The sequence below is a fragment of the Hemicordylus capensis genome, chromosome 5, assembly GCF_027244095.1.
Source record: "Hemicordylus capensis ecotype Gifberg chromosome 5, rHemCap1.1.pri, whole genome shotgun sequence".
Taxonomy (NCBI): Eukaryota; Metazoa; Chordata; class Lepidosauria; order Squamata; family Cordylidae; genus Hemicordylus; species Hemicordylus capensis.
The window spans coordinates 187,211,568-187,238,689 of record NC_069661.1 but is presented as its reverse complement, the minus strand read 5'-3'; the positions used below and the strand labels follow the sequence as shown (position 1 = coordinate 187,238,689).

General features: G+C 42.8%; 1 protein-coding gene and 1 pseudogene across 8 annotated transcripts in view; one reads left to right on the top strand and one right to left on the bottom strand.

Moving 5' to 3' along the window:
* Positions 1-7,661, bottom strand: part of LOC128326341 (ribonucleoside-diphosphate reductase large subunit-like) — a 28,679-nt pseudogene extending 21,018 nt beyond the window's left edge.
* Positions 1-27,122, top strand: part of GRIP1 (glutamate receptor interacting protein 1) — a 541,298-nt gene that overhangs the window by 258,367 nt on the left and 255,809 nt on the right. The window lies entirely within an intron of this gene.

Genomic DNA, 27,122 nt, shown 5'->3' with positions numbered 1-27,122 from the left:
GTGCACCTACGCACTGCTTCCTCCCTGCTGTATCAGGCTGCTTTTAAAGAGATGGGGCTGGTGAAACTGTGCATGCTCAGAACATTAGACAGAGGAACGGATGTGTCAGTGCTGGCCTCTGACTTGGAGAGCCTGGCTAGGAAGGGAGGGCGGACCAGGACTGGGAAACTATGGGCATTGTGGCAGTGGAGGTAATGTTGGGGCAGCCATGGCAGGTAGGTAAGTTATGTCTGCGGGGTGGGGCCTGCATCTGCCTCCCTGTTTTGGAATTGTTGCCTGGGCTGTCGCCTCACATTGCCTCATGAGGAGTTGCCCCTGAGGGTGGCGATGTTGAACAAGCCTATCTTTACATTGTCTACCATCTCTTGGTGTTATCAGTTCACTTTCTTAGGACTTTTGTGCTTGTTGCTATAAACTGCTTATCAATTTCTTGGAAATATTCTTGGATTTCTCCAATTCTTTGTAAATTTCAAAATATTAGAAATTAAGGACTAATGCAATTTTGGTGCAATTTGGTTTAAACAGTCAAGCAATTTAACTTTTGGGATTTGGGATTATGACTAATAATTCTTTTAATTTATTTCTTCTTTAATTTTTGTCCAAAATATCTGTAGGTCCACTACATAAGTTAAAAATAAAACTGCTGAAAGATGACACCTCCAACAGTTATGTTTCTTACTCTTGGAGATCTTACTTATTTTGGTTGGTGTTAGATACCCACAAATAGCATATTATGTTTGTTTATATGCAACACCTGCCATCAGCATTGTGTATTCAATTTTAAACGGTGTGAGCTGAGAGACCATTTTTGACTGAAAAGCAGGATAATCTGTAACTCCACTATATAAATTTAATCTATGACCATCTATCAAGCACATTGTTAAACTGTGGGTTTTTTTAATGCAAAAGAGAGAATCATAAGGACTTTTTAGGTCAAACATTACAGATAAAACCCAAGAAGTCTTTTATTTGGTTTATTATTGTGGGTTTACTACTAGGAACTAGCAATCATTATGGATGCCAGAATCCAAGAGATGCCAGCAAGATCATCCATCAAGCCTACATGGCTTCTCATGTACTCAAGTTTTATGCTATCCAACTACCTGCACTTGGGAATGTGTTGATTTCTCACATTAGGAACGTTTATGACTTGCCAACCAGCAGCATGGATATTTGTTTTCCATCCAGTCCAGAATCCGTATTCTAGACTGGATCAGCAAATTCTAGTTCATAGTTCTGAGCATTTAGTTTTTAAGTAAATGATCTTGTTTAGAGTGTGTGTGTGTACCGAATGAATTAAACAGAATTCCATTAATTTCACTTTCCTTTCCTCCTACAGTCTCTAATCGTGTGTTTGTGTGTGTGTGTGTATATAAAGACATGTGGGCTGCATGATCAAAGGGTTTTAAACATGTTGGAAATCAAAATATGTTACTTGTAGCAACCAATTAGTATGTATGTTTGTTCATGAATTATGTGGATTACAAACTGAAATCTTAAATAAAACCAATAATTTAAATATGTCTTAAATCATGATTTAAATTATCTAAATGACATTGATTTAAATCCATTCACCCTGTCTTAGATTGTATTGCTGTATTTCCCCCCTTAGCTATTTAAAGAGAATGATGTATGATGTAAAAAGTGGACAATTGTGCAGTGTTCATAGAGCCAAGCCCTGGTCAGGGAGCTTGTAGTCGTCCAGAAGCTTGATAGAGTGCTGCGCTGTGTTTAATTGGTCAGAAACATCAACAGCAGGGGCTGTGGCTCAGTGAATATAACAAGGCTGCCAGCTTTCAAAAGGAATTTATGGACAGAAGTGTGCTTTCTGTCCCAAAAAGAGTCTTCACCCAGTTTTAGGAAAGCTGTATCAATGTCACATTTGGATATTTAAGATTTATTCATAGGCATAATATTTCTTCTGTAAACCTAGGCACAGGGTTTGAACTTGAGTTAGAACTTAAGGCCACTTTATACAGTCTTCAGAATCAAATGGTAAAGCTTGTCCTGGCTGTACAACTTCAAGTTGCAAATGTAGAAGGGCTGTGTTCTCCCTGGAGGAATCCCACCCCCAGCAATAGAAAAATTGTTTGTTGGGGAGAAGGGTACCTGCAGACTGCACTGCTTTACCTCTCTCGATTGAAGCTGTCTATCAAAGATGTGGATGGATATTTCAAATTAATATGTTAATTTCAGCCATTATCACTTTTGGAACTCCTGACCATATTTATTTCTCATTACTGCCCATTCCAGTTATCTTTTTCCTCTCTAATTCTGCCACCTGTTTTGTCCTCCTCCTACCCTACCATTGGGAAAACCAATTCCCCTTTTCAGCAATGCTTTTCTATGCCCATGCTGTTTTAACCCCTTTTTGCTAGGAATGTTTGTTTACATTGCCTCAGTGTAAAATCACAGCAGATCTCTCACTGGTAGCCAGAAGACCTTATGACTGGTCAGCCCCTCTGTGACATGCAAACAGCTAAGTCGATCACTCCCAGAGGCAGTGGCTTCTTCATCATCATCATCATCATCATCATCATCATCAATGTGACCACCATATCCCTTAGTTAAATAATTAAATTAAATTAAATTAGTATATTACAACATAGACTGGTAATTTAGCCAAATAACTGGCTTGCTGGTTCAAATAAATATGTGAAATTCACACCCTCACTTTTAGGATTGCCAGATCACAGTGACAGTAGAAGCCACAGTTGGCAAAATTCCCCTATTAGAGTATGGACTCTAGAACTAGCAACCATTTGCACTAGCCACCCTGTCTAGCCTCCCTAGTACTCCTGTTTTCCTCCCCCACTCCACAGTATACAGTTCTTGCTGATCTTAACTGGTGTGGAATTCTTCTTTAACCTTTTCAGTCCATTTTTTACTCTGTACTTTTTCAGCCTCCTTGTTCTAGGCTAGAATGATGGGAGTTGTAGTCCAACAACATCTGTGGATCCAAGTTTGAGAATCCCTGTCCTCGCCAAAGAGACAGTTTCCCCTTTCCTCATAGAAACTGAACAAACAATTTAGTTATCCAAGCATTTGAACATTCTTCATTACCACACTGCCATAGCCAGTCAGTGCTGGAAGTTTTACTGTCGTGGCAACAACACAACAGAGATTTGGTTGATAGCAAAACTTGACCCTTAGTTGCACAGGCATCTGAGAGTAGCTAGTAGCAATTACAGTTTAGAGTTTTGCATTTTTCTTACAGTAGACAAACTAAGCTTTTAAGTTCTATTCTGTTAAACTACAGTTTTACACATAGGAGACAAATTAATTCACATACATACAGGCAGATGTATTTAATTTCTTTATAATAAAAATTATTTGCTAATCACTTAGGGATTATAATTGTGAAAGACTGTTTGCAATATTGTGGAGAAGCACGTTGTTTCATGGGTAGATTTATTTAGTTACATGGACGAAGCTCATGGGTAGATTTATTTAGTTACGTATATGGTTAAAGATGTGAAAAGCCAAAACAACAGATGTAGTTACTCTCCCCTGGTTTAGATTTAAGAGACATATATAAATGTATAGATAGAGTGTATTTTATTCAGAAATTGGAAAATATGTAACATACTTCAAATGTCATTTTAGGCTCACTATCTGGTTTGTTTTATTTTGTTTTTTAATTTAAATTGAACCATCTGCTAAAGGTTGCTTTAACATCTAAAACTAAGCCTTCCATCAGGATCCAGTCATCCACACTCTGATGATGGCATCTTTGGGAAGGAGGAAGATCTGGCTCTTGAAGGAGCATTTAGCACTAACCAGGATCCCATGGCGACTCCAGCCCCTGATGGACAGCTGGAGCTTGTCTCTCTCATGGAGGCTCCTGGAATCTCAAGAGGAACCTTAGATTGGGGGGGGGTGTCACACACCCCATCTGGACCCCTGGACCCACTGTAGGCCAAACTTCACTGTTCCTAGCACTCTGAGAGCAGCAGTAGTTGTGGTTCAAAGCTGAGGTCCAGAACTTGCAGAAGAGCACTCGTCCAGCTGTCTGAGACATTTCTTCCAATGGGCCTACTTGAGCAAACTTCTGAATAGACCCTAGATTAGAACCCAGCTAAGAAGGGATGGGGCTTTCCGTTACCTTTGTAAGCTTCTTATTGTCAGCCATACATTTTCTGATGCAATAGCTCTACACCAAGAGCTCCTCTAGAATCAGCACCCAGATCACTGTCCTGATTTTCTGCTCTGTTCCAGCTCTTAGTTTCTGTAATCCTGACCTCCAATTACAGCACCCCATTCTGTCTCCTCTCTCCTGCCTAGTGACCTCAGTGTCAAATCAGGCCAACATCCGGAACTGCAACGCACTTTGTCACATTGGGCCATGGATTGCCCACAAACTGGTTTGTGTGGGTCCAACAAACCAAGATCGGAAACTATGGTTTGTGAAGCTGGTATGCAAATCATAGGTTGTGCTATCTGTTGTTTGTTATATCTGAAATCATAGACCATTAAGAAACCACAGCTACAACTATTGCTTCACCTTTAGAGATCCGCTGCCCCATGGGGATGAGAGTGAACGTATGAAGCTGAGTCCTGGGCATATGGGAGTCAAAGGCAGACAATCCGCTCCAAATCAGGACATTCCTGTAGTGTCTCTGGGAGCTCTAACCATGGTTCAGGCTCTTCTTTATGATTAGCACAAGCCATGTTTTTATGTTCTGTCTGAACCTAGCCTGCTTGATTAACACTGTTGAGTTCTGTTGATATACCCTATACCTTAAGTTGCTCCTAGGTTCTTTAAGATTACTAATGCAATATTTAGATAAAGGCAGTTTAAGCAGTGTAAGATTAAACTTGAAGCACTTTATACACCATCCATTTAGGTGCAAGTTCCCATTTCATGAAATGTCAAGTTGAGATGATCTAAAACTTTAACAACTTCCACTGGGAAATGGATGGTTCAGAATACAGAAAATTCTCCCAATTGCCATTTTTTGTCCCATTCATTTATAATAGATATTCATATCTGGGTATAGTTGGCTGTTTTAAGGACAGGGGAACATTTAATGTCACTTGGGGTATTTAGATTTTTGACCTTAATATCATTTTAGGTTGTGCATGCACTTTTTTGCTATTGAGGTCTAAACCTAAATGAACTGTGTGTCTTTACCAGCACTCCCCATAAACCCCTCTATCACTGGAAAAAGATGGATAGTAGCGTATGCTTAGTCTTGAAGATACTTTAATAATTAAAGTATAAAATGTGCTCACTACTTTTTAATAAGTTCTGCTTTTTTGGGCAAGATGTCTAAATGAAAGAGATTTTATTCAGAGAAGTTTTTTACATGATATGTTTATATGCACACAATTTTGTCTTTTTGGTGCTCTCTTTTGCTTTGGGCTTAGATATTTTACTTTGGAATCTATGCAATTGTTTCTTAGTCTCTAACCAGTGTCTTTTAATAAATTATATGTATCTCTCACACACAATATTCTTCAAGGTTTTCATGCTCTTTTTAAAAATGAAATAATTCCCTAAGTGTATTAATGTGCATGACCTTCTCCTCATCTGCGTATTTAGGAGCATCATCTCTCTACTATGGATAACGCAAGAGAATAAAAAGGGCACTTAAACATTCCAGAAAACATTGCTTCGATATTCTGTTTCTGCTCCCCAACCCTCCAGTCCCCAAACTAGATAGCTTTGCCAGTTCAGGGAAACACAAACACAACCAAGCTGCTGTTTGGTTATTCACACTTTTGGATCTCCCACCCCATGAGGCAGAGTGCAACAACTTTTCTATGTTCCAAAGTAAACTAGACCTGTCTATCCTAGCAGGGGAAGCTCAAGGAGAGAGGCAGGGGTGTTGTCCCAAGCCTGGCAGCTCTTTAAGAGCCCAAGAACAGAAAAGAACTGGTAGGGTTCACCCCCCCCAAACCACATGAATTCAACCAGAACCCCAAAACTAATGAATGAGAAGCCACTCCCAATCTGCATAGACAACACTGAGCTGAGATGGACCAATGGTCTGATTCAGTAGAAGACAGCTTCCTGTGTTGCTATGTGGTCATGTATTGGATATTACTAACTCAAAATAGTCCCAAAAAATTGACCCGTGAAACAACTAAAATGAATATATTAATCACATGTAAAAGTAATTACTAGACTGCATTAGAAATATATATATATATCTACACACACACACACACACACACACACACACACACATACACGGCAGTTTCCTGTCCCAAAAGGGCTCCCAGTCTTTAAAATAAAATAAATAAGGTGGACATCAGCCACTGAAGGCATGCTGTGCTGGTGTTGGGCAGGGACAGTTGCTCTCCTCCTGCTAAATATAAGACAATCACAATTTAAAAAGCCAATAAGGCACCTTTTTGCTCGGTTAGCTGGGATAATCTCCTTTAAAGCTGGACAGTCCCAAAGGTCAGTAGGGGTCACGTTCTACATATCACACTGAAGGATGCCTTTGCTGACTGAGCAGTCTTCATAGGTTTCATATGGCCCATGTTCTTTGGCAAGTTCACAGCTGGCTTCTAGAAACCCATAGCACATGGTCTCAAAGCTCTGCTGATTTAGCAGCTGGGCCTCTGAGTTCTCCCACAGATACCTTATCAGGATAAAAGCAACTGCCAGGCACTACACACCATTCCCGATGGAGTGATAATGGTGCTTGTTTGACAGTTTGGCCTCTGGCACAGGATAGTAATTGATGCCAATGACTGGGTCTGGACAATGACTTTGGTGACCTCTTGCCAGCTTCTTGAAGTCATACGTGTGCTTGACAGTGACATACTGGTTATTGTGGTAAAGTTACAAACCTCAACTTTGCCATTGTATTCCATAATTTCTGTGCATAGGTTGCTACATTTGATGGCTCCATGGTTCAGCTGGTTGCTCTTATAAGAACTCCGGAAGTCCTTATAAAGTATGTAAGGGATTCCCATCCCTTCTGTGATTGCATACCTGAGGTGTTGCATCTTCAGCTTTTTGTGCACATGCCCCTGCTTCTCATAGCTCTCATACAGTTCCTTGAACTCCTTGATCTAGGCCCTGGCATTCATTGGGTCACATCAGAGACCAAGTCCTGTTTGGTCTCCACATGTTTCACGAATAGGTCTGAACTCTAAAGCGTTTGGAAGAAGGGCACCTGCTCCTCCTTCCTGGTGTTTTTCTTCAGGTTGAGAAACTCAAGGATATCAAAATACCATGGCTCCAGGTCAATGGAAAAGACTCCAGGTCTCTTGAGCCCCTGGTGGCGCAGTGGTAAAACTGCCGCCCTGTAACCAGAAGGTTACAAGTTCGATCCTGACCAGGGGCTCAAGGTTGACTCAGCCTTCCATCCTTCCGAGGTCGGTAAAATGAGTACCCAGAATGTTGGGGGCAATATGCTAAATCATTGTAAACCGCTTAGAGAGCTCCGGCTATAAAGCGGTATATAAATATAAGTGCTATTGTTATTGCTATTGCTATTGTTGCTGCCTTGGTCTAGACAGCAAGCTATGTTGTACACTCTCAGCACTGGAACAAGCCCATTCGCGTCTCCATTGGTCTCAATGATGTACCTGCCAGTAGCTTGAATACAGCTTACTGCAACACCAATTCCACCAGCAAATTTGGAAATAAGTGCACAGTGTTTTGGTGTGCCATTGATCCCTTCAGTGTTGTTGTCCTTCATGTATCTTAACAATGTTTTTAAATATATTATATGTACCTCCCTCACACACAATTTTCTTTAAGTTTTTAAAGCTCTTTTTGGAGTTTGAATTGTTCTAAACAACTTCAAACTGTGGGTTTTTCTGCTATAGGCAGAACAGCTTCTGTTGCTGCATACTGAGTGAGCAAAAAAACATTTTAGATTCCCAGACTTCCATTCTCTGCATAATGAATCAATGCATCCCAGCTGTCCTGGGTTTGAGCACAGTGTTTCTAATAAATCTTTTTTCTGCTCTCCAACACAGCAGATTCTGTTGGTGCTCCATAAATTATGACAGAGCCCATTAACTACTGTGGTGCCTAGAGGAAAGTCCACACTGCTTGGATCCAGTTGAACACAAATTCTACCTTTACCCAGACACTATCCTTTATTGATATGTTTGCAAGCTCTGTATATTGAACTCTGCTATGTGCAAATATGTATTACTAGGGACAATATATATTATTAGGGACACTGATGATGCCTGCCTATTTTACAAATTAAAGGAACAATTGAGGCTGTTCCCATGATCTGCCTAACTCAGCCTGGGCTAGGGCAGCCCAGGCAGGGTTAGGCTGATCGTGAGAAGTGGTGGGATGTTTGTGGTTCCCTCCGCTCCCCACCCACCTGACCCTCATAACTAACCCGGGTGTTTGCCAATGTTAGTTATTTGAACCCTTAACCCAGCTACTGGGCAATGTGTGTCTCCTCAGGCTGAATTCAACCCAAGGATACACAGAGACGGGTGAATCCCCAGTGCAATGTGCATGCCGTGCATTGCATTGTGGGATGTCTGGAAGCCGGAACAACAAGTTCCAGCCCTGGATCCCTCCTCCCTACTTTGTGCAGCTCCAAGCAGGGCTGCCCGTGTGGGCACACAGGAGGAGCAACGAAGGCGACCTGCTTGGTTGTCTGGGGGGAAGGTAAGTTGAAAGCAGCCTTCGCTCCACGCTCACCTGGGGCAATGGTGAGAATTGCCCCAAATATAACTAAAATTCAAAAGCCATGAAGTGCTTGTATCTGAATAGTTATATCAATCTATTTTGAACCCTTTTTGCTTTTACATCAACTAATCTGCAATTCTGTTGAAAAGAAGGCAGACACCTTGCCCGTACCTGAAAACAACACAATCTTCTTTAGAATGAAAGGTACATGTGCTGATAGAGCACATTTGGAGGTTTCATTTTGGTTTCCATTTAGGGGAATTGAGTGGCTAAGTCAGTTCCAGTGTTGAACATCTATGCTTATCTGCTTAATCAGTCTGCAAATGGAGGACCAAATAAGCTTGGTGCTAAAATACAAAAACAAATCCTATCTCTCAAAATAAACAAATGTTTTAAATGCAACCTGTTCTGTTGTATTATCAGGGATGAACAGATTTGGGAAATGTATTTGATATATATTCTGTGGTGGATATTATGAGCTAAAATGAAATTACACCTATTTTTCTGAAACCTTTAAGTGGAAAAGTAGAGTATGAGGTTCTTGGACCAGAGTGCATTTTGTGTTGTTCAGAGTATTGATGCTGGACCTTAAGCAAAAGTGTCCAATTTTTTACATTAGATGCCACCTCAAAATGTCTGTTTCCATTCTGCTTCTGAATAGAAGAGATATTTTTATTTCTCTCCAAATATGTGGAGTTTCTCATTTTCTTACTGAAGAATTTGAGCTCATTATGCTTAATACTCTTTTATTAGAGAACTTGACTGCTAGTTACTTTTTACACTGTAGTTGGAATTACTGATTTGCCAACAGCAAACACCTGATCCAGTCTTCATGCAGTATTCCAAAACTGAGGTCCTGAAGTACAGAGATGGAATATAGGCCACTCAGATCCAGGAGGCATAGTCAAATCCCATTTGCTTAAGGTTTCAGTTCTCTAGTATTCTACAGTCACTGTAGATGCAGTATACGGGGTTCTTTGGCCCCTCACTTAAGGCTAATGTGTACAACTAGCACTCTTCTACATATTGGAATAAGCACAACTTGACTCCTTTAGTGCACTAGTGCCTGTTTAGTAGGTGAACCTCTTTAACATGTATTGTAATTATTACTTTCCTGCTCCAAGAAGCTTATAATAATTGCCAGTGGAGGAGACAACAATGTTAGAGGAAACAAAGAGAGGTGGAGGGAGAAAATGGGAGAGGTAAGGGTAACACACACACAAAAGCAGTTACATGTAAGCCCTGTACACACATTAGGGTTGCCAGGATTGGTTTGGGCAGTCCAGGAATTCGATGTCTCATCCAGCACACGAAATGTCCAGGAATTTGAGTGGAAGATCACTTTGACACTTTTAACACATTTTTTCTGGTACTTCTCTCCATTTGTTGTAGCTACATGGTGTCAGTGTTTAAAAGCCCCATATTATTGCCCTTTCTCTCACTAGTGCTGCCCTCTGGCTAGGCTGACTCTCCGTATATGACTTAATAAGCCCCTTCCACTCCTTTCTAGATAATGAACTTATTCCCACGATCACTGGAAAGTGGGCTAAGAGAGCCTAGTCTGCTTTCCAGTTATTGTCGAAACCACTGGGCTCACGGGCAAGCCAGGGGTTCCAAGGTGGCTAGCCCGTCTAAATCCCCATCCCCTTAAATGAGTTTAATGGAACTAGTGCTCCATTAACCTTGGTTTTTTGCTTGTGTGCTGCTGCGGTGCATGGCAACACATGAGTAGACCCCTGACCTCTACAATTAGCCTTCCAGTCTTGGGAGTCCCCCCAGAATGCTCCGTGCACTTCTGGGGACCGTGTGGCCCCCGATCCCTGCAGCCACCGCCAGCTCCGTGATGGAGCCAGTAGCTGTGTGAGCAGCCGATCCAGCCTAAGAGGGGCTAAGCCCACTCTCCCCGCAGAGCCCGGTAAGACACTTCACACTAATCATGTGAAGCGCCTCAATCTCTAGTGTTAGAAAGGTTGGTAGTGGGCTTCTAGGTTTATCTGTGAACTATATGGACAGAGCAAGCCCTTTTTCTCTAGTGGCATTGTTGGGACCCCACTTCTCTCTGCAGGTGCTTTTCATTTCCTGGAAAGCACCTGCAGTCTTGTGAGAGACCCACTGTCACAAGCTCATCCATCCGAGGCTTGGTCCAAGGTCACCGTCGGAGAAGCCGGTAGCTCAGGGATCCTCCTGCATCTGAAACAAAGCACAAAAGAAACAAAACACTATTGAGTATCAAGTTTCCCCTGTCTTCCCCGCACCTAGGTTGCTCACCAGATTCCAAAAGTCCTGAGCCCAAGGTCTATGACATTACCAAGGGAGGTCTCAAGGCAGGGTGCAGCAGCCCGATGTCTGGCTCAGGAACCAAGTCTCAAATAGCCGGAGTCAGGGTCTCAAGAGTCCAAACAAGGAGCTGGGAAATACAAGCAGCTGAAGGCTGGTCTGCAACAAGCCCAAGTGACATGTTGCTTTCCAGCAGCTTGGATGTTGTCTGTTGGCTAATTTATGGTGCTTGGCTAATTGCTCTCCTCCTCCAGCAAGCTGCTGAAGATTCAACATTTATCTTGTCTCTTTAAAAGATGCTGATTTTGCTTCAACGGCTGCTGCCGGCGTTTGGCACGCCTTCGCTTTTGAGGGGTAACTGGTTGGTCCTCTTCCAGCTCAGGGTCTTACTTTTCATCCCCTATCTCTTCTGCTTCCAATGGCCCCTCTGGAGTTGAAGCTTCGTCTTGGCCTGTCTCAGCTGCCTCCTGCAGCCTGACCGTTGAGCTCTCCCCTTCGGGTAGCTCTTCCTCTGCTGGAGGGTTGTCATAGTCATAGTCTTTATTGTTACAGTCACCGACCAGCACAATATAAACAGTACATTAGATAAAAAATAAAAAGATTTAAAATACAATTATATCTAGAATTGGGAAAGTTAAGACAGAGTAGGTTTCTTATTAACCAGCCGCCGATGAGTATTAATAGCAGCAATGCAATATCTAGCAACTCTATTTGTCAGCTCAGGGAGGGTTGTCAACTTCCACCTCCTCTTCACTCTCCATGGCTGAGGGCATGACACCCTCTTAGCCAACAGGAAGTCTCTCCTACATAGACTAGCAGGAAAATGGGCTATTAGCCACTGTATGGGGGTAAGGATGCCCCTGAACCTCAAGTGCTAGGGAACACTAGCAGGAGGGAGTAGTTGCTCTTTCCCCCCTACTTACGGGTTTCCCAGATGCACCTGGTTGGCCACTGCATGAGGCAAGATGCTGGACTGGATGAGCCTTTGGCTCTATGTTCTTAAGAAGTGCAAGGAGCAACAGGCCTTAAAACCAAACAGTCTTTTATTGTTACAATATTAAAATGAAGCTCTGCAGAAACTACTGCTCCCAAAACTAAATGAGCTGAGAAGGTCCAAAAAGCACAAACCACAGCGCCTCCTAGAAGACACTACATAGCAGTATCCATTTTATATTGCACTGCCAGACATAACATGGCTTACTCTCTATACACATTCCCCACTCTTTCAATGCTATAGGGGGAAATGCATAAAACAGCCACAATGCTCCCCTGCTGAGTGCTCTTTCCACTCCTGCTCAGAAAAATAGGGCTTTAACTTTTGCACCCCCACTTTCAACGGTTGTGGCCGGGAATTCTTTCTGATGAATATACATGGATCACAAGTATAGAGTGGTAGTTGGTTCTAGGCTCATGTTCAGCATACTATCAGTACAGAGCTTGCAAAAGCAAAGGCCCCCACTGCATGTGCAGAACATATGCACATATTGTTGGTACACATATAGACTCAATGTTGATGTGCTGAATGTATGGGAGGGCAGCAGGCCAGAGGATGTGATTTTGCTCCCTTCATACAGGCATTCAGTATATATATATATATGTGTGTGTGTGTGTAATTTGTGTACAAGACTTCCATTTCCACTTCCTTTTGGGCTGAAGGTTAAGGAGAAAGATTCTTAGTGAAATGCCTGCAAACCTCTAAAAGTGGTTTTGTACCACCTCTCATTAAATTTCCCTCAGTTACAGGGCTGAGTTGATCACTTCTTTTTAAAGGATGTACTTTCATTCCGTACTAATATAAACTGAAAGCAGAAAAATTGCTTAAGACTTCCATAAGTGTTGAGATAAATATTGTTTTCCTAAAGAATGAAGTGGAAGTAGATTGAATTACATTTATCAACTAGGCATATATGATTAATATTCATTATCAATTTAAAATTAAAGTGCATGATTAGATCTGCCTAATATCATTAGAATTAAACGCTGAACTCCCAGAGAAAGACTAATAGAGTCCATTGTAATAACAGTGCTATTTAATGTTACATTCTTCATACTCTGTTTAGGTCCACGAATAACTGATAATTGGTGTTATGATTCCTGTATTTGTAAGACAACTCAATTTGTCATTTATAACACACATCTGGTTTCCCCCACCCTACAGTTTTCATTGTCTGCGTGTTCCCTTTGGAAAGCGGCAGTTACGTTTCGGTGCAGTCTCCTATTGACTAGCATTTTGCTTTGAACAAATAGTAATTTAGACACTTAGAAATTTGAACATCTACAGACAATCTGCATCCTTGTGAAGGTCTGAGCATGGGATTAATATTATCCCACAAGGATGAATTTCTCTTACACAGTGAGAATGAGTTTTTAATTAAATCTGCACAGAGATATTTTGATGGCTCTGTTGGTTTGAGCATGCTGCCCTCTGCCTACAAAAATATAAAATATATATTTTTGCAGTTCAGGTTTTCCTAGTCTTAAAAACAAATTCCTTCAAATGTTGTGTCTCAGGCTAAATGATGCACAGTAGGCTTCAGTATTTCTCTCCCATGATAAAAACCTGTGATAAGCATTCCATATGAAAAACCCAGATAGCATTCAGTTGGGTTTGGAATCCTCTCAAAGACTAACACTGCACTGCAGCATTGTGGGACATACTTTTCATCAAGGATTTGTCTTCTTGTCCTGTAACTGTATGTAGCCTGCTGCTGTTCACATTATAATAGCAGCAACTATCATTGCCTAAATAATCAGTGTGAAAAAATGGAGGAACGTGTTGGGCCACTCCCACAGAGCCTAGAGAAACAGGAAGACATTGTGTCTAGGTGTGCTAGCAGTTGAAACAGCAAAAGGAAATTGAGGGGATGGGAATGTGAAAGGTAGAAATGGAGGGGATGGGGTGGAGATGGGGCTGTACCTCAGAGGTGGAGCATCTGCTTGCATGTAGAAGGTCCCCTCCCAGGTTCAACCCCTGGCATCTGCAAGCAGGGCTGGGAAAGACTCCTGCCTGAAACCTTGGAGAGACGGAGTAGACAATTCCGAGCTACAGTATAAGGCTGCTTCCTATGTACCTAAGGTGTTAATAGGAGAGGTTTGGTTTTGTTGCTGCACATTTGTTTGGCCTGTATCCCCAGACATTACTAAATTTTCTTCCTGGAAATTGTCTTTTTGGCAGCAGAGTTGCATTACATCCACTTAATTTCCAGCAATATGTTTAGAATGTTGCAGTAATCTGATGTTAATTCTTCCTTAATATGTCCAGGAAATTATTTGTGTAAAATAAATCTCATGCACTTATTCATCATATTGGAAAGAAAGGCTGTGAACATGAATTTCTCTATAAAGCTGACACAAGATGGTTATAAATAATGAAATCAACCAAGGCTATATTCCCCATATAAGCACAATACCAGTACCTGACGTATTCAGTTCTTTGGGCTGTCCTTTGTGGCCCACCTCCAACCTCTCCCTCTCCCTCCCCCACTTGTGCTCTACTTCAGATGGGAGGGAAGAGCCAGATAAAAAAAGCACTTTTGTAATTGCTTTGCAGAGATTCAGGTTCATCCATGCATGGGTTTTAAAGAGGTTTAAAGTAAAAAAGCAAGTAGCAACTTCTCTTTTTAGAAGATTTTCATTAATATTTAAAATAACATTCAATGTAGTATTCATGGATGTTGCATTATTTATGTTATTACTCCTCTTAATAATAAAAATAATGTGGGAGAGAAGGGAAAGCAAAATAGATGTCCATCTCATGCATGACCATTAATGTGCAAGTGCACCACTAAAATGGACTCCGAGTTTGCTTGTCTGCAGAATTTGTTATCAAGACAGCATTATTAGACCCTGCATTATTTTAGAAGCCAAGGCACAGCACAACCATCTAGTTGAATTGTAGTGATTAGTTGTATATAGTATACAGCCATATAGGGTCCTACCAGGCCTATTTAACTACAGATTACAGTTGCTATGGTTTATTTTGTTTCCCTTAGTTGTCTGCTGAAATGCTTTGGCAAAGGATTGATTTTTACATGCTTGGTCACATTTTGGGAAAATCTAAGATGATGATGATGATGATGATAATGATTAATTCATTCAATTTCTATACCACCCTTCCAAAAATGGCTCAGGGTGGTTTACACAGAGAAATAATAAATAAATAAGATGGATTCCTGTCCCCAAAGAGCTCACAGTCTAAAAAGAAACATCAGATAGACACCAGCAGCAGTCACTGGAGATACTGTGCTGGGGGTGGATAGGGCGAGTTACTCTCCCCCTGCTAAATAAAGAGAATCACCATGTTAAAAGGTGCCTCTTTGCCAAGATAAATAAATACTGTACACACATGTAGTTTTTGTTTTGTGTTTTGTTTTTGGTCAGTAGAAAAAGTTCCAGCGCTTACCAGTAGAGGGAGTCTGTTAACACTAATTTGGGTTTTGAAAGCATTACAATATATTTATTAATCCCTCTGTTTATGGATATTTCTTCAATTCCTTCTTTGAAGTCAGATAAAACATAATATGTGATATAATTTTTGAGTTTAAAATAGATGGCTTTTATTTATAGATGTGGGGGGAGAAACGTGATAGGTGTTTAATGAAGTATATTGACAGCTGTTCACTTGGGTTGCCAACTCTGACTGAAACTAATCCTGGAGATTTTGTTTCCAATATTTTTTTCAAAATATCAAAGCCATTAAAATCTCAATTGCTTTCAGGAGTCACCTGGAGACTGATGCTGATTCCTGGTGACTCCGGGCCCACTCCAGAGGGCTGGCACTGGCATTCTCTCCCAGTGTGCTCCCCTCAACAGGCCCTTCAATTCTGCTGCTTCTTCCCCCTAAATATCCATGCAGTCGGCTGCTCCCATTGGCCACTTTGGCTTCTCCCTGTTACATTAATTGCAACATTTAGTACAGCTTTGAAGGGTCATGTTTGGCAAGAATTGCTCAGATCACTGGGAAAGTATGAACCCCGATTCAAGCGTTTTTCAAGCTGATCAAAACAGAATATAGGGTGAACTATTTTTTAAAATGGCCACTCGGGAGATGGGTTGGTTTCGAATAATTTCTTACGGAAATTGCCAGATGTTGACGCGATAAATAATGTGAGCGATCCTGATGTTTTCTTGGAAGTGCAGAAGTGAGAGAAGGACTCTCTGGCTTCTGCCACTGGGCAGAGAAGCAGGGGTGACGGTGAGGTTGCCTGCCTCCCTTCCAGGAAGGAAGCCACAGAAAAGGCAAGATCAGCCAACGGTTCCCTACCACTGGCCAGAGAAGGAGCAGCTTCAGGGAGCTTGCTTTCCCAGGTCCTGCCCAAAAGAACTGTGCTGCCAGTTACCCCGCAACTTCCTGGCCTCTGCCATCAGCTAGAGAACTAGGGGGGTCCCTGGGCAGTTGCACCTCTTCTATCCAAGCAAGAGTAATCCGCAAGGGAAGATCTGCCTAGCCCCAGCTGACTCTACATCAGGCCTGCTCAACTTCGGCCCTCCTGCAGATGTTGGCCTACAACTCCCATAATCCCTGGCTATTGGCTACAGTGGCTGGGAATTATGGGAGTTGTAGTCCAAAAACAGCTGGGGGGCCGAAGTTGAGCAGGCCTGCTCTACATGCCGCTTGTGGCTCTCTTTTTTGTTCCTCTCACATTGTCAAGCTGATAGCCCCTTTTCTTCCTCCACTCCCCTTTCTTGATGTGTCTTGTATTTTTGGTTTGTAAGTGTAAGGCAGGTCCTTTTACATTCTCCTTTACGTAAAGCATTGTCTTCTTAATAGGGTTGCCAGGTTCAGATGATGAAAGAAGTCAATATCCGTCACCGAAGAAGTGGAACTGTGCTTTTAACACCAAATAAGTCTCCACTTTGCATATGTTGCATATGTTTATTGGTATTATATATGCGTATTTGGATTTTAAAAATGGATAATTTGAGAATAAGTACAGCTCACCACGGTGAAGCTCAGTCTGCTGTTCAGGTGCAGAGTTCTCTAGGCCCCTGCTTCTTAACTGCAGATTCATCCCCTGGTTAGGTTTACCACACAAACCGTCCTCTGTCCTCCTCCCTATAAGTCACCCAGCCTCCTCTCCCCAGCCAGGCTGGCAACTTCACCTCTAGGTTTGAGGCAGGGTAGCCAGCTAGCTACCGAGCCAGCCTCTTTGCACGTTCTCCCGCTCACTTGTTGTTCTCTACGACTGCGTACACGTATAGACTGCTTTTCAACAGAAGGTTTCATAGTGGTTTTCAGAGAAAAATAAATAATAAGATGCTCCCCTGTCCACAAAGGGCTCACAGTCTAAAAAGAATTGCAAGGTAACACCACCAAAAGCCATTGGAAGAATGCTGTGATGGGGTTGGATAGGGCCAGTTGCTCTCCCCATGTCAAAGAGAAGAGATTCACCACTTTAAATGGTGCCTTTTTACTCAGTTAGCAGGGGTAACTACTAACTGAGAAAAGTTAGATTACTGCTGAGTAAAGTTAGTTAACTGCTAAATTCTCACTGCTGCCACCACCACATGAAGGAAGGAAGCTGCACCTGCCGGGTCCACCTATCCATGCTCCTGCATCAGGTGGCTCTGCAACCTGCCACTGAAGCAGAACCTCCACTCTGGCTTCCCCATTGGATGGATGGTCAGAAGGGAGGGGGAGGAAGAGAAGCTACTCATTTTGAGTGAACAAAAGGTTCTAGGTGCTTCCCAGGACTTCGGACACCTCAACACAGGGGGGAAAAGTTGTTTGATACCCAAAATATTCTCTCTTCCTCCTAATTCAGAAAAGGTCATTTGGTCCTCAAAATAGTCACATAGGGCAAAATAGTTGCCCTAATTGGCAACCCTACTGGTATTGCAATGAACTGTTAATGGTATTAACATGTCATGGGATTCCAAAGCAATCAGCACAGAATGAACAGGCTCTCTAAAGAGTGGCAGAAGACTGTTTAGATACAAGACAAGAAACTAATTCTGCACTCTGTGGCACACTGATATCATCTGATAATCTTCCTCTAGTTTGTTTCTGGGAATCAGTGTTTTAACTAGCACTGAGGCTGTTCTCACGTGTACCCTAACTCAGGCTAAGGAAATCCAGCCTGGGCTAGGTTGTATGTAAGAACCGTTGGGATTGGGCCGAATCCCAGCACCGCCTAGCACAACATTTAAAGCTGGGTTTTAGTTGGGGTTAAAGGACTGAGCAAGCCCTTAACACAGACGCCAGGATCATGTGTTCACTGAGGCTACATTCAGTGGGCACAGACCCCCAGTGGACACAGAGACATTCAGCCCCAGTGGACACAGAGATGGGCAAATCTCCCAGTGCACCACACATGTTGCACAGTGCATTGTGGGATATCCAGAGGCCAGGACGAGTCGTCTAACTAAAGAAAAAATGAAAATAAAAACCTCAGCCGGACCATTTGTCCATTTCTCTGGCAAACCACATCTGTTAAGTATACATTTGTGAAGCTTTAAACAACCATTCAAAAACTGTAGACAGTGAAGCTGATTTCCTTCAATAAACCAAAACAATTTTAGTGGCTGCAAGAAGATTTAAGAACACCATCTGCCCTTGTGAAATATCTCTTTGAAATGTGTAGGATACATTGCACTTTGTTGCTGTAATGTTCACAAATGGCTTTAGCAAGGTGTGTTGATATTGTGAACAAATGATTAGATGAAATAGACAGAATGAAACAATCCATCCATGATTTTCAGCCTACTTTCTGAACAGAAGGCGTGTGTGTGTGTGTGTGTGTGTGTGTGTGTGTGTGTGTGTGTGTATTTCCCTCTCTAATAACTTTTGCATTTATAGTCTGAGACAAACCAAAACCACAGCAGATGGGAAGGAGTACGGGGGACCCTGGTTTGTTGTCGTTTTTGTTTGTTTTGCCAATCCACCCTGTTCTTTCAAGATAGCAGCCATTCAAAATATAAACACCCTTTGTAAAACCATGTGCTGACAGTTGAATGCAATCCAAATCTGCAGCACATGAGAGCACAAGGTAAAAGTCACCATCTTAAAACAAGTGCAAAGTAGGTGCCATTAGCTGCTTATCAAGAGTTGTTTGGATAATTCTAAGTAGACTTGTTAGTTTTGCTGTGAATTTACATGACTACATATACTGCCACTGCTACCTCTGAAACTCTGCTGTACTGAAAGTTCTTCTCATACAGTTCATACAGTTGTGGTTAATACAAAGCAGTGGTTAGTACTGAGCATCAAGTGTCATCTTGTTCTGTGATACCCATGCCTTGCAAAGTCACCATTGTGAAAGTGTGAGAGAATGCAGAACAGAACTTTGTTCACAGTTTGGAAATGAACTGCTAAAACAATCTATATACCTGTATATAATTCTCCTGGGTGTGCCTTTCGAACGTGCGTCCCGGCAGCCCAGCTGATTGGCTGGGCTGCGGGGGGGGCGCCTGATTGGTCCTAGTGCACCCAGGAGAATTGGCTGGCTGGGCAGCGGTGGGCCAGGCCGCGGCAGTGGCGGGCCCCAGCCCAGCCGCAGATGTGAGGCGGCGGGGGCGGCCCAGCCCGACAGCGCGGTGGTGGTGGTGCAGCAGCAGCGGGGTGGGGGTGACCCAGCCCGGCAGCCCGGTGGTGGTGGTGGTGGGCCCGGCCCGGCTGCGGGTCGTGGACGACAGGTCCGGCCACGGTGGCAGGACTCGGCCCGGCGGCGGCACTCGGCCCGGCCGCCTGGGCTCAGCCCGGCCGCCTGGGCTTGGCACTTGGCCTGGCCAGAGACTAGGGCAGGTGGGGGTAGGGGAGAGGTAGCCGGCCCCAAATAGGGACGGCCAGAAAGGGGGGGGCTGAGAAGCGCACAAGAAGCGGGGGAGCGGAGATAGCCGGGCATGCCGACAGGAGGGGGGAACCACGGCTGGGTTCAACTAGAGACGCAGATGTTCTGCTCCCGGGCCCACTAGTTCTTGATAAGACGAGACCAGGAATTGTTGCAATCACTTTATCTTTGAGATGGATTATTTGCTTCTGAAGTCAGCTGTGTCCATGCTACTGAAATCAGTTTATGCTGTCACTGTGCTCCTTTTCTAAAAATTGGCTTTGAGGCTACTGTGTTTGTGGGATTATGGAAGGCATTTGAGATTATAAACTGCATCAATTACCGTTACCTGATAAGATTCATTATAACTTTTATTATCCTGGCATAGCCTGGAAATCTGTCCTATCTACTCCTGTTAATGTTGTGCCTGTATTTGTCTTTTACACATTAACTTTGCATCGTAATGGTCACTGGCTGATATGATGCACAATGCTAGCGCTGCTGCACACATGCCAAGCAACCCCAGTGGAGTTGCACAAGCAAGCAATTGTGCAACTACAAACTGCATTTCTGCAATTTCACAGTGCTGCTTCATTGCTTTCAGGGGAAGTAGCACTGTGCAACTGCAGGCAAACAGTTTGAAATAGTTATACCACCATCCAATTGTGCAACAGCTTTGGAGCTGCATAGCATTTGTGCGGCAGCCCCGATGGATGGGCAACACGTGTTGGCCAGTGACTCTACCATCTCCCTCCCATAGCCCTTTGATTTTCCCTTAACTAATTGTGTGTGTGTGTGTGTGTGTGTGTACAGATGGACCTCGTTATCTGCAGTCTCAGCAACCACGGGTTTACATATCCACAGCTGGGCAATGGAGACCCAACCTCAGTATATGCAGGTTAAATGGGGGTTAAATTCCAGCTACCTGTGGTTGCTGGGTGGCCGGAAATTACTTCCAAGGTTATTTCTGGCCACCATTTTGCTAACTGGAGATATTTTGTGGCTATTAGGGGGGTCCCCTTTGATTTTTTTTGTGGGAAATCAGCACCATTTGGAATTTGGGGGGTGCATTGCTGGACTTGGAGTGTATGGTATGGGACTTTATTTCTCTGATTTATGACTTTTAAAGCCATTTTTTTAGCTGCTAGGAACCTAACTCCCTCCCCCTTCCCATTGCCTCAGTGTCTCCTTATCCGTGGTTCCACTATCCATGGTTGTAGCCGAGAGTGGAACCCCTGTGGATAACAAGGTCCGTGTGTGTGTGTGTGTGTGTGTGTGTGTGTGTGTCCGTAAACACACACACACACACACTCCGACTGCAAATGACATTTTATGCACCTGCTTAAGTGGACTGCAGCACATGGTACTTATGCTGAAATAAATCTGTTAATCTTTAAGATGCTGCAAGACTCTTGGTTGTAATAACTGTCACAACTTTTCTCACTTGATATTTAAATTTTACTATTGATGCCTCTGTTGGTTTTCTTTTTTCTTCTGCATCACAGGAGCTTTGGCTTCAGTATCTGCACTATTTAATGTTATAATTTTAACAGAGCTTCATGTTCCTTATTTGTCATGTAAGATGTGAGATCTGGTAAATGTGGTGTTGTGAGCTGAATGTGATGCTATGTTTGTCTCAGTTTTTAGACCCATCATTATGTTTGCTAAAGTTTACTTTAAACTTTAAAGCATCAAATTTGTGGTGTTCCACCATGCATTGAGCAAAATTTTGATAATCAGAACCATCAGTCAGATAGCTCCATTTCATTCTTTCTGGGCTTTGAAGTTGTTCACATTGGCAAACCACAGTTGGAATACTGTGTTTATGATCAACAAGTTTTTGTTGCTGCTGCAGATGCCATGGTGATTTGAGATCAGAGTTTCCTGCTCACTAAAATTATTCATTTAATTGCAAAGCTAAAATTGTAAAAAAAAATTAAAATTTTTTACAATAGCTTGGAAAACAAGCATGTACAAATTAATAGTGTGTAGCCTATTATTAGTATGCAATAAATATTATTACACAAACTGTTCAAAATTATAATTGACACAATATTAACACACACAACCACTGCATTTTAACTAAAATGCCTAACTTCTATCCCCAATATACAGCAGATACACACATAACCCACATAACATTTACCATGGGAAATGGAGTGTATTCAGTTTTATGTATAAAGTTATACTTTATTAGTTTAATGTTTGTTTTCGCCAACTTAATATTCTGTTGTGTTTAACTGAATATTTATGTAAAAATACACACAAAGTTTAAAAACACACACCCCATTAAACCTGAAAACAAAGCACTTTCTACGGTCAATTTATTCAGGTTTTGGAAACAAAACTTCTTGTGGCTGTCTCACACATATTGAGGTTCTCACACATATCGGTTGTTTTTTCACCGTAGAATTTTTAAAAAAGAACTTTTGAAGCTGCCACTGAGCAGGGGCGGAGCAGGATGGCGGCGAGAGCTGCCCTGCCTCCCAAACAATGAAAGCAATGGCTGCTCTCTGGGGCAGGAGCCAGGGCGGGCAGGGGCGGGTGGCGTGCTGGCGAGTGGCGACAGGGGCGCTGCTGCTGCTAGAAGAATGCCTGGAGAGCACAGCATGCGCAGAAGCCTGAAATCGGCCTGTCTGCCTTGTTTGGAGGAAGGCAGGGCTGAGGAAGGGAGTCTTTTGACCACCCTCCCTCCCTCCCTCCCTCCTCCTGTAGTCACAGCCAGTGAGTGGCCGGCGGCCATGGTGGTGAGTGCTCTCCAGCCACTCACCAGCATGCTGCCTGCCCCAGCCAGCCCTGCCCCCTGCCCCAGAGAGCAGCCGTTCCTTTCATAGTTTGGGAAGCAGGAGAGAGTTAAGAGTTTAACCATCCTGCTTTACGAGTTTCTTTTAAATCCCTGCCCCTAGGTGGCCATGCCCCCGCCCCCACCCCCTTGGAGTCTCTGTCCCGATTTCTGCCAACACCGTGTTGGAAACCCTGACACTGAGGATGGCATGAAGTATTTCTTGCACATCCAGGGGGGTGGGAGGTGGAGAACAGGCACTTTAAAAGGAGGAAGACAGGTCTTATCTGCTGCCCCACCCCACCCCACCCCACCATGGCACTATCAGTATTAAAGACCATGCCATACCGCTGCAATGCTTCTCCCAGCAGGCCGTGGGTGATGTGGGCGCATAAATGGCATCTGCACATGTGCAGATGCCATTTGCATGGTGTTGCTGACCACGCAAATGGTATCCGCACCTGCACAGGTGCCAGTTATGTGTCGACGTCACCCGCAGGCTGCTGGGAGCAGCACTTCAGTCACGCAGCATAGCATGTAATACTGACAGCACCGCAGTGGGATGGCAGAGGAGTGACGGAGTGGCAGGTAAGACCTTCCTTTCTTCTTTTAAATTGCCCACTTGCCACCCACTGAAATCATTTGACTGAGGCAGCTCAAAGCATTTCAGCTCTTCAAATTAGAGGCGCCGAAATGTTTGGTGCACATCTTTAATGACAAATACTACATTTGATGCATTCATTCATGGATCACAGGAGAAGAGAGCTGGTCTTGTGGTAGCAAGCAGGACTTGTCTTCTGAGCTAAGCAGGATCTGCCCTGGTTGCATATGAATGGGAGACTAGAAGTGTGAGCACTGGAAGATCTTCCCCTCAGGGGATGGAGCCGCTCTGGGAAGAGCAGAAGGTTTCAAGTTCCCTCCCTGGCTTCTCCAAGATAGAGCTGAGAGAGATTCCTGCCTGCAACCTTGGAGAAGCCACTGCCAGTCTGTGAAGACAATACTGAGCTAGATAGACCAGTGGTCTGACTCAGTATATGGCAGCTTCCTATGTTCCTATGGTTCTATTTGAAATTAGCGTTTTCCCATCTTAACAGATCAGCTTCCTTGATTAAAATTAAGTCACACCATGTCGCTTTTTGAAATTTGGAAACACCTTGGTTTTGGTTTTGGTTTTGGTTTTTTAACTGAAAGATGTGTTAGAAATGTTTTAGCTTGCCTTGGCTTCCTTGCTTTGTCATCTTTTGGTATTCTTTCAGTGTCTTCTCTTGTCAGACGCGTAACTATAGGGGGGGCAGGCAGGGCACGTGCCCTGGGCGTCACTTGGTGGGTCACGGGGGGTGCCAAAAAGTGCCATGACCCCCCCATCCCCCCCTTCCCCACAAAAAAAATTTTTTTCAGGGTGGCAGCCGCACGCCCTTGCCAGCTTAAAAACACTACAATAATTTAAAATGTAAAGCAATGTTAAAACCTATTAAAACAGTGTCTAATCAAAAGCCTGGGTGAACAGATGTGTCTTAACTGCTCTTTTAAAAGTTGCCAGAGATGGGGAGGCTCTTATTTCAATAGGGAGCACAATCCAAAGCCTTGGGGCAGAAACAGAGAAGACCTGTCCCCAACTAGCCACCAGACAAGCCAATGGCAACTGCAGACGGATCTTTCTTGATGATCTCAATGAGCAGTGGGTTTCATGGCGAAGAAGATGTTCTCTTAAATACCTGGAGCCTACACTGTTTAGGGCTTTATAAAGAAAAAGTAAAGCTGTGCTGTTGAGTCGGTGTCGACTCCTGGCCACCACAGAGCCCTGTGGTTGTCTTTGGTAGAATACAGGAAGGGTTTACCATTGCCTCCTCCCGCGCAGTGTGAGATAATGCCTTTCAGCACCTTCCTATATCGCTGCTGCCCAATATAGGTGTTTCCCATAGTCTGGGAAACATTCCAGCAGGGAATCAAACCGGCAACCTCTGGCTTGCTAGTCAAGTCATTTCCCCGCTGCGCCATTAGGTGGGTGTACAGGATTTCAATTTGTGGATTCAAAATGCTCCTGACCCTCAGCTCTGTTAAGCACAAGATGGGGATGGGGGGGAATGGAAACTGCTATACCTGATTCAATAATATTATTGAATAAAAAGTGCACTTAGCACATTATAAAATATATTCGATTTTCTTAAAAGCTGTATGTACAAAACAGATAATATCTAAACAGCAATATTAATATAAATGGCACAGCTCGTGGCCAATAATTGCTTGCTATATTTCAAACCCACACACGTTCGCAGTAGAAAAACACACCCATAGGCACAAGTCAATCTGTAACTATGACTTCGGCTAGTATCATTGTAAATATACTGAAGAAACACACAGGAATATTCTGAAGTCACATACTATGCGTTTCCTGTTGCATTCTCATGTCTGACTCTTTTTTGTGTTTTTAAAACACAGTCAATGGTCCATAGGTAGCTTCAAAGCGAAGTTGCTTCACATAAGTATAAACTTCTATTTTCTTCACCCAAGCATGAACATATGTGGTCTTTACAGCTTCTTGCAAACCTAATAATTATTCCTAGCTGATGAAATCTAGAGCTTCATGCCTTCACTGCAGATACTAAGTGAGTATACATGTGTAGCAATCCTCTGGAGTCACATAAGTGCTCTTGCTGCTCCTGGCTGATTTTCTGCAGCAGAAAGAGGGCTGGTCAGACTGTTTACTATCTGAACACAGAATCATAAAAGCTGATGTTATACTGGTGCTGAAGGGATATAATCTGAAAGTACCAACTGGCTGCTGACTGGATAGATGAGTGACTTCCATGCCAAGTGGGTTCCATGCCAATCTGTATGCAATGGTTCACACCAGGGACCTGGAAGTTTTCATGACCACAAACTACTTGTTTGTACTAAGAGGGCAAAATTGACTAAATTGCCCAATGAGCTTCTTCACATCAACAGTTTGCTGGATGAAATAGTGTCCAGACTCTCTGTACAGTAGCATAGTGCTGAAGCTGTTTTTGAAAATAATGGATGGATGATATATGCTTAGAAATGAAGGGAACATGAAATGCTAATAGGCATAGAAAAAGTGAGCAGAGGAGGTTTTTTTGCTTGTTATTTTTTAAACTTATTTGACAAGCTGGAGGTTAAGAACTACCATGGAGCTGAACCTGAAAATTGCTTTTGAAAAAAACAACAAGGCTTTTGGGTTTGTGTTTGATAGAATTGCTTGAAGACACAGAAGATTAAAAGGAGTTTTCCAAAATAGGCCATTTGTAAAGCTTATATGAAATGTTTTTGCTTCTTAATGCTAGTTCTTGGATACCGTTGATCAAAGCCTTGCTTGTTAGAGGAGAAATCATTCATTAGTCTTTACATAACAATAACTTCCTATATCTCCCATTCCACTCTGTATTTAGATTTTGAAAAAGCTATTAATGTATGTTATACTGTATCTTTCCCATTGTAACTTTTAATTGAGGTTGTCTTTATTACACCAATATACTGCCATCTTGTTCCTTATAATTCATTTCCTTATAAGTCATTTCCTTATAAGTCATTTCCTTATAATTGGATGCATACTATCTCTGAAATGCAATTTTCTCTGTGCTTATAAAATGCATGCAGCAATCTACACGCATGCATCCTTTCTTAGAAATGTGTGCCTTCATTAAAAACAAGGACCTAAATTTGTTGCCTTAAGGCAAGGCTTGACACAGCAAATAGGCAATGACTACAGCAAGTAATTCATGAGCAGGGTGCCTTAAATGCAAGAAATCAAGAATTGGCATGACATGTCGATCAAAGGTATCATTCTTACTCAGCATGAAATTGAAACTGACAGCATGCCTCAGCTTTGTAAAGGGCGGAGGGAGCCTCTGTGCCCCCTTCTCATCTCAATTTAATTCCAGCTTGAATGTAAATGAAATGAGTTCATTCTCAGAGACAATGGTATTTTGAACAATTTTCCAAATTCAGTTATAATGGAAATGTTCCCCCAGAGCCTAGAATTAAGCTAACAGGCATCCTGGATGTGTCTGTCCTTAGAGATGGAAGAGTGGGATGTTAATGATAGCTGAATAAATTGAGATGTTGCATACTTTGTAAGCAGTTAGAAAACCTAGCGTATGATTGTGATATAATTGCAATGACAGATTTGGACAGGGAACTGTCACTGTCATGTTGTTTTAAATAAAAGCCAGCTATTTTCATGTTTACTGCTTTCTTGGAACCACAAACATGTGATTTCAAGGCAAGGCCAGATAAAAATCATGAATAAATAACAGCAAGAGAAAATATAGGTGTGTACAGATATACCTGCAAGCGATTCAAGAATGTATACTGTTCTGTCCCCTTGTATATCAGAGATGGTAGAGTATGGCAGATTGTGAATATCAGTTAGCTCTCTTAGGCATATGCATACACAGTTACAATGCCATGAGGAACAACCAGTTAAGCCCTACCCCTGTGCTGACACAGTCTGTAACCTCTCCTCTCGCTGACACCCCCCCCCCCCAGTGCTGCCTATCATAGGGAGGATTTCTGCCTGAGTACAGCCACCTAATGGCGCAGTGGGGAAATGCTTGACTAACAAACAAAAGGCCGGTTCAAATTCCCACTGGTATGTTTCCCAGACTATAGGAGACACCTATGTCGGGCAGCAGCGATATAGGAAGATGCTGAA